The sequence below is a fragment of the Giraffa tippelskirchi genome, chromosome 2 (genome assembly GCF_054371585.1).
Source record: "Giraffa tippelskirchi isolate mGirTip1 chromosome 2, T2T-mGirTip1v1.2.pri, whole genome shotgun sequence".
In the NCBI taxonomy this organism is placed as follows: Eukaryota; Metazoa; Chordata; class Mammalia; order Artiodactyla; family Giraffidae; genus Giraffa; species Giraffa tippelskirchi.
In genome coordinates, this window is record NC_137276.1 from 86,017,598 (window position 1) to 86,031,928 (window position 14,331).

Sequence of the window (14,331 nt, forward strand, 5' to 3'; positions counted from 1 at the left end):
TGACTTTGAATTACCTGCATCTTATTTATTTTAAAATCTATTCCCTAATCTGTTACCATATTATGGATAATAACATCATTCTGTCAGTTGTAAAACAGAGTTTTAAAACAATGGAATTTTGCTAATTTAACTGTATTTATTGCCTCTCTATAACCTCATAAGAAGAAATTCCTGTATGTATAAGGTATTTTAGAAACCCTACTTTCTCAGGAATAGCAGCAGTTATTAAGACTTACCATTTTAAAAAATGCAAATGCAAAAAAGGGGACATATTATGGTATAGACATAGGGCTTCCTCATCATTTTGTATTGTTCTCCAAATAGTTCCCTTCATTTTCAGGGTGGATCTCTGAATGTTAAGAGGGGATGCATAATGTGCTGAAGCTGGGAACACACAAGCCATGTTCGGCACATAGATTCTTTGTAGGAAAAAAATGTTACACAAGGCATGCTGCATCCAGTGCTTAATTTCAAAAATGAAATCTTATTTTTGACCAGTTTGACTCAATATTTCCTACCAATGGAAGAAATTTGCTCCTAAAAGGGTTAAATATTAAAAGCAAATGGAAAGTGATAGAAACACATAACCTCTATTCCCCAATGCAAAAATCAAATATGCAAATATGAAAATGAGGGGACTCTGCTTCTTCCCCTTACACAACTGATTAAATTGTCACTGTTGGAGATTACATGAGGTTTTATTCCCTTTACAGCCATATTCAGTTGGACAGACTGAAAAATATATTGCCACAGACGAGCCCCACCACCTGGTACACTGTGCTTCCAGTTGCCTGTAGAGGTCTTGTCCAAAACTTTGCAGCCACCCCTTTAAAAAAAGAAAAGTATGAGATATGATCATTCATGATAGACTGGATGATCTCTGAAATCCTTTCCAACTTGGAGATTCCAGTAAGACAAAAAAACCCCTCCTCGTATTTACAGATACTAGCCTGCAGTTTAATTCCCATGTAACAAAGCCTTCCTTTTTCTATAGATCCTAAAGCCACTTCATTCATTTTGCATGATATTTTCATTTTTCAAAAATATCAGAAGCTCTTCTCTTTCTGTGATCGCCCTTTATTTCCTACCTGATGGATACATTCATTTCCCGACTTATCAGTTTTGACACAGAGCCTGCTCCCACCCCCAATGGTTCTTTCCAGGTGGAAATCTTTGATTGCTGCAAAAATTGGACATAGAAACAGAAAGATTACCTTTGGTTCTCTAACGTCTTCCCACGATTCGGAAATGGTTCTCGCAGTCTGTCTGGATGTAGTAGAAGTTAGTACTCAGATGATGTCGTCTGCCTGTGTCACTCGGCACTGCGGGCTGAGTAGAGAACTGCCTCCAGCTGCAGTCTAGGGCCTCAGTATTAAGGACACACAGAACTACTTTGTTAATGAGATCGTTTCTCTGGTGCATAGAGATGTAGCCCTAAGGACAGAGAGATTTAACAAGCAAAAAAGGTGGTAGGGTGATGTTTTTGAATTGGAACGTTCAAGAAAAAAATAACAGCAAAAAAAAAAAAAATTGTAAGCAGATGCTTTCTTGTAAGAAAAAGTGAACAGGAACATCTATTTGCCTTTAGATTTGTGGTAGAGTTACATGTGTTACTTTGCTATAGAAGTGAGTAATAGATCCCCAGAGAATTTTTAGATGGCTTGTTGTGTGACTGGAGATAGTTTTGTTGCTCTTGTTATTTTATCCATTCAACCAAATGACACTTATGGAGATTTTTAACTAATTAAGATCTCTGCTGTATCTGTTGATATAACTGCAATTTGAAAAATTTATCTTCTCTGATTGGATGAATAAGTAAACAATAAATGTCTCACTTCTAGTATCCAGATGGGTAAATTTATAGTGAAATCAAGTGATGTCTCCCTGCCCCAAATCCAGAATTCCATATGCATTTTAAAACACAGACATATATTATGCTTAAACTGCAAACTTGAGAATTAAAAAAAAAAAAGAAAAAAAAATTGCTTTCTCACACTAGTATGCCTTTTTCTTCTAGTAAATCAGGCTCAATTCAGGTATCTTTTGCTGTCAAACTTAAATGCACAGTTGTGTGTGTTCCACTAGCTTGAACATACTCACACACCAACCTTTTCTTCTCTGTTTGCTCTTTTCCTGTCTTTCCCATGTTTTTTGTTTTTCTATTCTTTTCTATTCTAGACTTCGCAGAATTTTTGTTTTATCATATTGTTCTCTTCACATTGCTCAACTGCTTTTTGATAAAAGTTCCATATTTGATCTAATTTTATTGGTTTAATTTCCCTATTAGTTTTATATTGTTGCTTTTTTCCTTTTTTCCTTCTTTTCTCTTCTCATTGTGCTTTTTTTTTTTTCTCCTGAAAACACCATTCCAAAAGTCAGAAGAGTCAGAATATAGATAAACTTTGCTATTGAGTGTTCTTACATTTTCCTAGCTTGGTTCAATAACATCTTTATTCCCTCAATCACTTTTATTGACCATTTTTAATCATCTTTTTATCTTATCCTTCTGTTTCACTTTTCCCCTGATGCTTTAATTTCCCAGGCTTCTGGTCTCACTAAAATGTAACAACCATTTATTCAACCTTTAATATAAGTACTGCCTTCCTTACAACTCTTACTACAACACTGTGAGGTAGGTGTTTTCATCTCCATCTGATACAAGGGAAGACAGAGGCCTAAGGATTAAAGTACTGCCTTAGGGCCACACAATAACTGTGATAGCAAGTATTTGTTCGGAGAATATCAGGCACCAAATCACCTTCTCTTTCAACTAAATCCTATTGAGACAAAAAATCAAAAGTATGTTTGTTTTGAAATTCTGTTGTGTACAGGGAAAAATATATACATGCTTACTTCATTATTTGTATGTACTTATATCTGAAATTATTAAGTAGAAATTTACTCCTTATATCTTCCTTTTAATAACACTGTGTAGTTTTCTTTGTGATTTCAGAAAAAGAAGCTCTAAACTCAAATTACTATCTTCAAAAAAATTTTATCTAAAACTAGGTCCAAGTCTTCTTTGTACATATCCCAATTTATTAACACACAGTTGTAAATGTAAACAGTGAAAGCAAGTTCTTATTAGTAAAATAAACAATGGCAGCTCTAGAAGCATGAAGTGACTGTGCTGTCTACAAACCCATTGCTTTATCATATCAGCCTTTCCAGTAATGACATCAGTGATCAAATATGTTTTTACAGTTGTCAAATAATGGATCAGACATTTAATTCCAGCTTGCTTGCAGCTGCTTTTTCCCATCCTCCCCTCCCTGTATTATATTTGCCTTTTGAGAGAATTATGTATTCCTTTATGTTCTTCATTCAGATTTAGAAACTCTCATACTTCTTGCTATGATAATGGGATGTAGATATTATTCTCAAAGCAGGTCAGTTTGCAAGTTCCATAAACCCACCATTTAATCATTGCCACCTCCTTCATCTTATTCTTGCAAAGATATTATAAATATGTATATATGCATATATATATATATACTTTTAAGAAGCAGACAACTTATATTTGATATTCCATTAGAAGTCTCTAAAATTGCTGCAGCTATTGCCATGAAGAAAGTTATATTTCTAGACTTTGGACAAGAGCATAATAAAATTCTCTTTGATGAACTACAGTCCTGAAAGCTGTTCTTTTACTAAGCTGCAATTAATATTTGTACCTAGCAGTCTCTTAAGGAATAGCAGAAAGAACAAAGTTAGCAACTAGCAGACCTGAAATAGCTACAGAGTGTTTTGACCACAAAGAGAGGAAAACAGTAATGCAGTAATTAAGAGGAGAGACTGGAAAGTATGAGAAACTTGACCTTGAACTTGAGCTCTACGATTTGCACCATTATGGCTTGGGGAGGTTACCTCATTTTTCTCAACCTCAGTTTCTTTATCTGTCAAATGGGGATAATAATGCCCAAACCTCCAAGGAATATCAGAAAAATTCAATGAGGTAATGCACATAGAGCATTCATGACAAAATTTGGTGTTTAGTAAGCCCAGCATAAAAGATCGCTGATAGTGTCATCATCTTTTATCACCCTTATCATTACTACACAGTAACTGAAAATTGACTTCTCTTTTTTCTTTCAGCACCATGTACTGAACCACTCAGTCATTGATCCAGCTTATGAGTAGTCTTTGAGTTCTGAATATTTTCTTGTTACTGTTTCCTCACACTAATAATATCTTTGTGTATAAGATCAAGATAAAATATGAACTAAATGAAACATTCATGAGCCAGCACTTCAGCATACATCATAGTGTGTGGAATTCATAGCTATTGGTAAGTATTTGAGTATAGTCCACATAAGGCTCTCACGTTGCTATGTCAACTTTTACTGGTATTTAATTTCCTGAATAAAAATTCCCTAATGTCTGGCAAATAGAAAATACTCAATAAATTACCAGCAAAATGAGCTGAACTGAACCTATACATCTTATCAGCCTTAGGAAAAACCTAAATTCATTAAAGGTAAGCTTTATTCATTCATTTGTACAAACATAGATACCTTCATTCATTCAATAAAGCAATTGTTATAGGTCTACAATATGACAGGCACTGCTCCCAAAATAATCCTGCAAGGGCACAGGCCATTTCTTTCTTTACATAACTCTATCCTTTATATGTAGCATAATGTGTGGCATATGAGAGTTGTTCAAGAAACATTTCCTGAATCAACAAATTCTATTTTTGAACAGATTGTCTTTCAAGACACATAGGAACAGCATGAAGAACTGTATGATGAAAACAAAAACAACAAGCCGATAGTAATAAGATCCATCTTTCATGATTACTTACCAGGCTAAGAGTAATCAGAGCTTAAAAGTTTGCTTCAAAGTTTCACTACTATAAGCCAGTATGTTTTCAATGACATCTGTCAGAGTTTTCCTAACAACAGTTTCCTAATTAACAGTTTTCCCTTGAAATTAAAAAAAAAAGATGAAACAAAAAGTAGTGAGAGCTATAAACAACAGTATTAAATATACATTACTAGGAAATAAGGAGAGATTAGCAAATCTAATTATTGCTAGTAGGAAAGGTCCAGGTATATCAACTTTATTGAAAGTCCCTAAGAAGTAGTATATTTTGGTGAGAATCATAGAACTTTATTACCTTAGATATCAGACTCTCACTCTGATTTTTACAGATGAAAAAGTAAGATTCCAAAGAAGTTCAGAGAACCACCCAAGGTACTTGGAGCCAGAACAAAGGTCCTGATCTCTGATATTTTAGAAAATAAATGATCTCACTACTTTATCACAAGACCCATTAACTATAAATGCTAACATGGATAATTCCATGAATAGTGACACTTTAAATTATCTGTTAGACCTTGAAAATACTAACCAAAAGCAGAAAATGTGCAATAAAATATTCAACATGCTCTTGGTGTTGTTTTCTATAAAAAAGGTTTAAAAATAATAGAAACTTCAGTTGTTCAAGCATAATGTACTTCTATTCAATTGAGTCCCTAAATCCAGATTAAGAGCAGAGTAAGTTCCAATGGGCATGCCTTTTTTCCCCCTAGCCATTCATATTGAATTTTAAATTCATGTTAGCAACCGCCTATACAATATAAGGCGGGGGTGGGGGTGGGGTGGGGGTGGAGAAGGAGGCAGTAAGGTTAGGGATGGTGGTGAACAAGTTTGTGAACAGACATTTGCAATTTAATCTTGAAAGATGAGACTTTTGCAGGGTTCCTATGTCTAAAACATCACACAGAGTTGCCTGCAAGTAGTGATTTGAAAACATTAAGAAATATTCAAACTTGGAAACTACTCTTTACAAAGTAATCATCCAAACAGTAACCAAAAAAAGTGATGATCAGTTCTATAGTAAATTTGTTCATTTGGAAGAAAATGACACAGTTTTGGGGGTGCTATGTATTTATAATATTGCTATACAAAAGAAACAAGGGGCAGTAATGTTAATTTCACAGAAAGTGATCACTTGGGAGAGGAATAATTAAGCTTTCATTCCTAACTGTATAGTCTTTACTTTGTTATTTAACTGGATGGCATAAACATTCTTGAGAAATGAATCTCTCTGTATAATCTTCTATAACATAACAGTGAAAAGTGACCTGGGAGGACCAGGATTGAGGCTTTAAAATGAATGAATAAGCATGTGTAATTATTTCTTTGGGATTTATAACAACATTCTTGCTGTTAACAAATATAAATGTAACATTTACTAGGAAATAAGAGACTGCAGACGGAAATAAACAAACCTAGGATGCAGTTCATCTAAGTAAACACTGAGGTTATAAACCTTCAAACTCAAATATCAAGAGCCCTGCAAATTAATGCTATACACAATAGACCCTTTGGAAGCTAACTTAATCCACCCCCCTTAATCTACATGAGGGCCATGCATAACAATGCAGGAGCTGGGTTTCCATTAAGAGTTTCCTCTGCAGGCTGTCAGCTGTTTGAAGAAATAACAATTTCCTAGGAATGAAAGCTTTTTCAGAAGGTTCCCACTGATGTGTAATAAAAGTGACTTTCCTTTTTTTTTCCTTCTACTTCTTTTTTTTCTGCCCTTCAGATGTAACTTTGTAGGGAGAAAAGGGGTGGACTAAGGCCATAGGCCCCCTACTAGCTTACCTTACTGGATTATCAGTGCAGGTGTTAATATAATTGAAGGTGTGGTAGCAGATACAACCCCCTAATAGCTTTTCCTATATGGAGATTACCTAGGTAGAGAATGCCAGAGTACCTGAAGAATAGGCAAGTGAGTACCTTATTAACATATCACCATTCAGCGGCAGCTGCATATCTGGAAGAAGAAGAAGAAGAAAAAAAAACCTTTAAAGAGCCTATTCATCTATGTTAATAGGCCCATTGCACAGCACATTGTGTGAGAAATTAAGTCTCTGGCTGTGAACTTCCTGTGCTGTGCAAGCTGCCTTGACTCTTTTTTATTGCTTCAGTGTTATTATCTCCTCCTGGAAATAAAAACAATCATGTTCTCACATTTGAGAAGCCAAAACATTCTGAGATAACAAACTGGAGTTGCTGGTTGAAAGTTTCTTTTGTTTTCCTTGTTAAGTGAAAAAATATGTATTGAAATTAAAACAATCCCCAAATTTACATCAAAGCACATCAAATTAATTGAGCTGCCCAGTGAATGACAAAGTTTTTCTTCTCTTTCTTTTCTTGTAAAATATACAGTTAAATTGTTTTCCTGGTTATGTTTCCTTTTCTAGAATTAATTTTTGATGACAAAATATGTTAATGTATTCAAATTAGACTTTTTTTTTTAATGTAAAACTGGCAAAAGACCTGCCTTACTCCTAAAAGATAAGTATAATATCTATTGGCAAAAATTAAAATACTGGTATTTATCCTCAACAAACAATTTTAATTTCAAGACAAGCTTGGCCAACACTTCAAACGTGACAATGGAAAAGTTAATCTAACATCAATCCTCCTTTGAGTCTAGATGAATTCCTAAAATGTTTGTTCCTGTCTTTTTCTTGACTGCTGCAAGACTACCTTGTAAACCAATATACATTTGGCATACAGACAAATCCTCTTCAAATGAACAGGACACATTTCCATCGTTCTGTGTGCATGTTACATCATCATCATCACCATGATCATCATTAACAACCTCATCATAAAATAAACAGCTAATGATCAATACTACTTGATTACAACCAATTAACAGAGAATTTCCCAGTGCAATTAAAAAATATCTAATTTCCTTCAGATTTGAGACTTTTTCAAGTTAACCTAATATGGTTTACTATGTAGTAAGTTTAATGAGTATGGAAGACAATAAAAAGAATACTGTAATTCAATCCGTGGCTTCACTGTGCCAATGGCCATTCTGTCTCCACCAGTACAATTGGTCTGAACAGAATAATTGTTATAAATAACTATTATTTATTTATAAATAACTATTTATAAATAATTATTGTCTGCTTGTTTCTAGGTTAAGCAGTTATAAATCTTTTCTTTAAGAATATAGCAAATCAGTCAAAGATGAAATATAAATTTGCATGCATCCAAGAGGGATATATGAACCCCACGGAGTTCATCAAGGGAATTCTTAGGGTATTAAAGACTAGATTGTTTGTTAGATTTGGTTTCTTTTCTTAAAAAGTAAGTAAATAAAATTTGTAAAAGAGAAAATAGTCAAATAGATCCTTCTGTGAAGGATATGATGGCAAAGATGATTATTCTGTACAGTAAAATTGGCATCGATATTTGAAATAATGTGCACCATCAAGCTTTTTCCCCAAGGATGGGCAAATTTTCCAAGTTACTGTTTAGTAAGTAGGCTTCCCTGCTAACTCAGTTGTAAAGAACCTGCCTGCCAATGCAGAAGATGTGGGTTTGATCCCTGGGTCAGTAAGATCCTTTGGAGAAGGAAATGGTAACCCATTCCCAGGTATTCTTGCCTGAGAAATCCCATGGACAGAGAAGCCTGGCGGACTACAGTCCATGGGATCACAAAAGAGTTGGACACGACTTAGCAACAGAGCATGCATGCAATATATTTATTTGAAGCATTTGTAAGAGATGAATCTATTGCTCTGCACTCAGTTGCTTGAGTCTCAGTGTGATGTCTATAAAAGGTACATTTTGATAGACTTTGGGAGGGACTGCTGCTTTCTAGTGGCTTCCTAAGAAGAAGAACTGTAAGAGTACAGTAGAATAAAACTTGACTAGCCATTCCCTGCTTAACTAGTTTATATTTCATGTTGCTTCATATAGACTACTAGATAAAAATACATTTTTCTAGCTTGAGTTGCCTCTTTCAGATTTTGCTATTTAGTAACCCCCTCTTTTGATAAGGTATCTTTTAGAAAATGAACATTTTTTACACAAAATACCCTTTAATTTGGGAGGGGCTAACATTTTATGTAGGAAGAGCTGAACAGTACTATTTTCTACAATATGGGAGCAAGTGATATCTCAGAAATCATGGAGACCAGTAATATAAAGAAAGGCTTAAAAATAATTGAACTACTTTCCTTAAAATAACTCAGATTGATGGGTCATTCACAGTCCTGTTAACACATAACAACTTTATGCTCCAGGTAATTAGGATGACATTGTTGCCAGCATAAAAGTGACATCATAACCTGTTTTCATTGGCATTGGATCTGCCAGCCCTGTCACCTCTGACTGCCTGGTCCCACATCTATTAACCCTATTGATTGGGAGTCCTGCTGAGCCTCACCAGAAAACTGCTCCCTGCTGAAAGCTGGAGTGGATCAATCCTGAACCATGAACAAGAATTCAATAATACAACACAGTACGATGTTTAACCATTAAGTATTCCTTAAAGTAAATCAAATTACGGACCTTGCCATAATGAAGATCTTTTAAGATTTTGAGAAGTCAATTGATTTCAAGTCCCCAAAAGTAAACTATCATCTAGAAGGGGCATCAGGCTGTGACAAGAGATACCTTATTTTACTCTGTTGTGACCTAATTAATTGAAATAATAAGGGCTGAGTTTGTGTAATCAAGATTGCTATCACCTGTAAATAAGTAGCTTTAAAGTCAAACCTTAAAATATTGTTATCTTCATAACAAAATGGGACTTTATGCAGATTTGCAGTGGAAAATATCACAGTACAAAGAAAAACATTTTCCTCCACAGTTACTAAAATAAATTTACTTATTAGTTGTCTTTAACAGGCTACTGAATTTTCTGAAGTTTTTGGTAAATTTGCAACCTTTCTCAAATTCATAGTTAATAGAGAAGATAGATGGAGAGGTTCAGAACTTCATATCTCTCTACAAAGAGAGAAATGATCTATGTTTATGCCAATGATTTTAATGGACTAAGCTACAAGTTTATTTATATTTAAATGTAATTGAATTTCTTCAGAATTTGATTTCCATCTTTTCATATAGTATATCCTTTGGGTTTTGTTTCTGCCCAGTACCCTGATCTGAGCATCAAAAAAAAAGCTTCTCTTCTGAAAAACCACCAGTGAGATTTTTCACTTGTAAACTGAGGAATCTTACAGGACCAACCTAAGCATCCTACATTCACAAAAATACAGATAGATTAGACAGATATATGGATAGATCAGTAAATACATATAAATATATATAATATTTTAACATGTAGCATATATTTACTTTTTGCATTATATATGTATGTATATATATTATATATGTAATATATACTTTTTACTTCTGAATGTTTCTTTTTTCTCTTAATTACATTTAAAAATGATTATTTTTTAATTATGTTTATAATTAGTGAATGAATATTCCTAGTTTTAAATAAAACACTTTTGCAATTAAAAATGCAGAGACAATCTTTATTTTAAAATTAATATCAGTTGACATTTTGTTTTCCCAAATAGTTTCTATAAAATAGCTTGGAAAATTCAGTGTTGGGATTTTTTTTTCTTTGCTGGCAAATAGTCTATCGCCTGTTCATTGAAAAATGACCCAGTCGATGAGTTAATGTAGTAAAATTAATGCCACGTAACTAGAATAATGGAAATTCATGTTTGCTTGCCATAATTGGTGTTTATCTTTGATCAATAATGTATAATGTTCTATGTGAAACAGCCAACATAGAATATATCACGTTATCTCTATTTAGCACCTCTAGGCAAGAATATTGTATAGGGAAAAAAGCCAAAATGACTGTTTTTCTTTATTAACGGCTCTCTAAGGAATACATTGGAATGAGTTCTGTCTGCCAACTAATTGATAATTATTTAATTAGCAATTTATAATGACAATGGGATTTTACCCCCCACCAGTCCATCTCTTCTTTAAGACTGGAGTAGACAACCTTCTGCATTTTTGCACTAACTTCTGGGAGCTAATACAAGCCAAAGTGTGCCCTCACTGAGATTTCTCAAGTTAAACTCCAAAAGCAGTATATGCCACCACCTCCTTGAAACCATAGCACTTCCTTTTCCTATTAGAGGGAATGACTGGCACTTGAACAATGTGTGTGGGTGTACAGCCTTGTTGTGTCACTGTGGACAGTTCTAACAGCAGCTTCATTAGTTCTTTTTACAACAAAAGATAGGTTTTTTTCCCCCTGCCTTTTTCTTTCTTCCCCTTAGTTGGCATGCGGGTTGAATTTTGCTTGGACCCCCTGCTTGACTTTTTTTATTCCTGAACTTTTTTAGAATGGTGCAGCTATTCGAACTCTAGGAATTGTAACTGATAGACTGTTTGCAGGGGAATTCATGAAAGTTCTCTTTGTTCTCCCTTCTTTAACCAGGTTTACCAGCCCCTCCCTCTCACCAAAAAGGAAAAGGAAATCCACTTTTAATTATACATTGATGGAAATCACTGTGTAGGAAGGGAGCATTCACTGGAGAACGCCCACTTTTTACACTTTATTACCAGCAAAAAGAGGGGCTTGCCTCAGAACATCAGTTCTCAAGTGAAAATACATCTTTCTCCATCACCCCTCTGTTCAGTTTAAGAGTTTTCAATCAATGCAAGAGTTCTGTTTAAGAAACAAAACTGCATAGTAGCTTGCATATATTTTTAAGGATGTATATGAAATTTAAAAGAACAGTAGCTTAAAAATATATATATATGTATATAAAATGGGTCATCTTCAATTAACTATATAGGAGGATTCTGTATGTATATAAAGGACAAGACTGAATCTCTAGCTAAATCTCTGAAAACATTTAAACTAGCTATTTATCTGGCTAAAGTATTTGACAATTCATTCTTTTCATATTTTCCACTCAAAGAATAGGTATGAAATCAAAAAAGTTCGCAATACAAAGAGGTGGAGTTGTGGGATCTGGATGAGAATAATGAGGGAAATATTTTAATGTTACATTTAATATTTTAATATTAATGATTAATCAGGAACCCTCAATATTCTTTCTAGAATGGAAGGGAGAAAAAAATTAGAGGATCAAGAAATAAGCATATTTTTAAGTGGAAATTTCAATTGCAATTGCCTTTTTTTTTTAAATTTCTAAGGCATACACTTGTTTTTGAGATTAGAAAATACTCTCTTTTTTGTCATTTAAGGGTTTGTCTCTACCAGAAAGAAAGGTAGCAAAGTCCTATATGTTGGATCCAAAGCCCTTGCTTCCTAGGATCAACAGTCAAGCTACAATAATGCTGTACATATACAGTTTCCACTCCAGGCCCATTATTACCAGAGTCTCACTATAGAAGCAAGAGTCAGATAGGACAACCCACTTTTTATCGGCAAAGCATCTAAGGCTTAAGAGAGTAAATAATTGGCCTTATTATACTGGGTCTGCAAAGAAAACAGAATCACTACAAGGACTTTGTGAATAGGGAATTACTATAGAAATTACAGGAATGTGCGGAGAGGTATTTAAGTGCAGGTTTGGAAGAGGGAAACAGAGGTCAGAGATACAGTTAATAACCAGATCCAAATGAAACACTGGCTTAGGAAAATAAGTGAAAGCTTGCAGGAATAGTTGAGAAGTTGGGCTCGTCTTTAATCTCATTGTCAAGCACATAATGGTGGTTTTGGGGCCATGGTGGGCTGGTAGAGCCAGTGGTCAGAAAGACAAGTTACACATGATGCAGGAGGAGAGCATTGACCAGCTGGGGCCCAGTGGGGACCTTTGCACCTGTCCCATGGCTGACATATCTGACCACCATGGCTTTCCAAGAGTAATGTCCTCTTTTTTGACTTTAAGCTTCCAAATCTCATGCAAATTCATTTCTTGGTCAACTCTAACTCAGAATCATGTGGGGATAGGATTTCTTGAAAATGTATGGTAGTGCCAAGTTGGCAACCACAATCTAACACATTGGTGTAAGACCACAAAGCTAGAAAGTGGCAGAGACTGAATTAGGGTAAGTTTTTGACTATGAGGACAAGGTTGCTTCTACCCTGTCAGGCTATGTTGAGCTGCCTGTACCAATAAGAGGCTAAAGCAAAGAGTGAAGGACATCAGTCTAAATGTCATGATCAGTTGCAAGTGACAGAAATGCAACTGAATGTTGTTTAAAACAAAAAGGGGATTTATTGTCAAATGGGAATTAGTTGTCAAAAAGAATTGTATTCCTCAATTGAAATATTCAGATTTCAGGAATGACTTGATCCTGGAATTCAGATGGTATTATTGGGACTCATTTTTTTCTTTCCCTCCCTTGGCTCTGCACTCCTCTGGATTAGCTTTATTCTTATCTATTAAGAATGGTGAAGACTGGGAAAAAAATCATTAGGTCCTGAAGGCATAAATTCTTCCATGGAGGAAAGAGTTTTAGGCCTATTTCATGGAATTCCATGACTCCAAAGGAAGAAAATGCTTCTCTGTCTTAACACTTTGATCATAAATATCCTAATCAAATCTTGTTGGCTTGGCTTGGGTCAGATGTTCGTTTTTGTATTAATAATAGAGGCCAAGGGATAATTGTCTGTGCCTTGAGTTTGAATTCCTTCCAGGAATCAGCTAGGGAGAGAGAGTACCATCCAAACCTGATTGGAAAAAAGATGGATTTCCTGTGCTTAAGAACATGGAATGGACAATAAATATTTACCATGCTTATTAAAGATCCTTTTTTCAATGCACTTAGTTATTGCATAAAGCAAGTGAAAGAAGTGTGGGCTAATCAACTCTAGCAGTCTAAACATTTGTGAAGTGAAATTGCAATGGAATAATAATCAACAATTTTTGATTAACACATGTGCCCAATACTTTTCTGGGCATTAAAGAGAATATAAAAGTATAATCTGCAGTCTTTAGCTACCTTAACAATATTTACATTTTCACTGAAGAGAAAATTTATACATACAATAATTAGCAAGCAATTGAAGATAGAATGTAATTAATGGCAATGTTACATGATATGGGTCAGAAAGAGGACCAGTCCTTTAGGAACAGGCTACCTAGGAAGGCCTCCCAAAGGAGTTGGTACTTTGGCCTGCCTTTGAAGAGTGATGAAGATAAGGAAAGGCATTGCATTCTAGAAAAATAATATAAATATAGGCACAGAGTCAGAACTAAGCATATTATGGGATAATATAACAGATATTACTTCTCCTTCTTCACTAACAGAATCTTTTTGGTCATGGTTAAGGTTAACCATTTGCCAAGTTTAGGAGAGGAATATTCACTGTTTCAAGCCAAATATAAAAATTTAGTCCTCTTAATTTCCCAGATTTTTGTACAGCAGGGGAGTCTGTGTGAGCCAGCTTAAGCCAATGATACAAGTGATATCTATTGGAAAAGTCTGGGGCAAACTTTCGCATTTCTGACATAAGAGTACAGGTATGACTGATGATGGTGGTCAGAACACAATATCCCAAAATATGGTCCGGTCACACACTAAATGTTTTAAGCTGAAGGAGTTTAAGAAAATAGCAGAAGCCAGAAG